Consider the following 828-nt stretch of genomic DNA (forward strand, 5'->3'; position numbering starts at 1 on the left):
TCCCGGGGTCGTTAACGGGGAAACCAGATTCACTTAACAACCATGTTATTCATTTAACAACGGCAGTGATTCACTTCACAAATGTGGCAAGAAAAGTCATAGAATGGGACAAGCTCACTTAATAAGTGTCTCATTTACCAACAGAAATTTTGGGCTCAATTGGAGTCGTAACTCGAGGACTACCCGTATATCAGTCTAAGTGCTGTTGCTATTGCTATCACATTTCTCCGAGATGCTCAATGCAGTTCACCCTTAGCACAAACTAATCCAAAGTTTCTCAACCTTGGCAACTTTCAGAAGTGTGAACTTCAAGTCCCAGAATTCCCCAGCTACCATGGGATTACTGTGCTCTTTTCTAATTCTAGCACTGTATGATATGGTATCCTGTACAGGTAGTCCTCGAGTGAAGACCATTTGTTTAGTGACTTCCGCAGTTACGACGGCACTGAAAAAAGTGACTTGTTATGACCGGTTTTCATGTTTACGACTCTTGCAGCAATCCCTCGTGGTCAAGTGATCAAAAGTTGACCAATTGACCCGTAAGAGCCGGGTGGCACAGTGTTTAGAAGGCAGTACTGCCGCCTCCTTCTGCTGACTGCCAGCTGTCGGCAGTTCGATTCATAGCGGCTCAAGGTTGACTCAGCCTTCCATCCTTCCAAGGTCGGTAAATGGCAAAACTGACTACAAGAACACAAGTAACTTTTGTTTCCATATGGAAACCGCTTCTGAATTTCGTGCTTGATGTGGAAAAGAATGAAACTCTGACTTTGGGTTTGATAGATTAGATGGATAGATCTTTATAGAAATGACTTGTTTGTCATTTCTATA

The sequence above is a fragment of the Pantherophis guttatus genome, chromosome 6 (genome assembly GCF_059756535.1).
Source record: "Pantherophis guttatus breed Tessera chromosome 6, ASM5975653v1, whole genome shotgun sequence".
NCBI lineage: Eukaryota > Metazoa > Chordata > Lepidosauria > Squamata > Colubridae > Pantherophis > Pantherophis guttatus.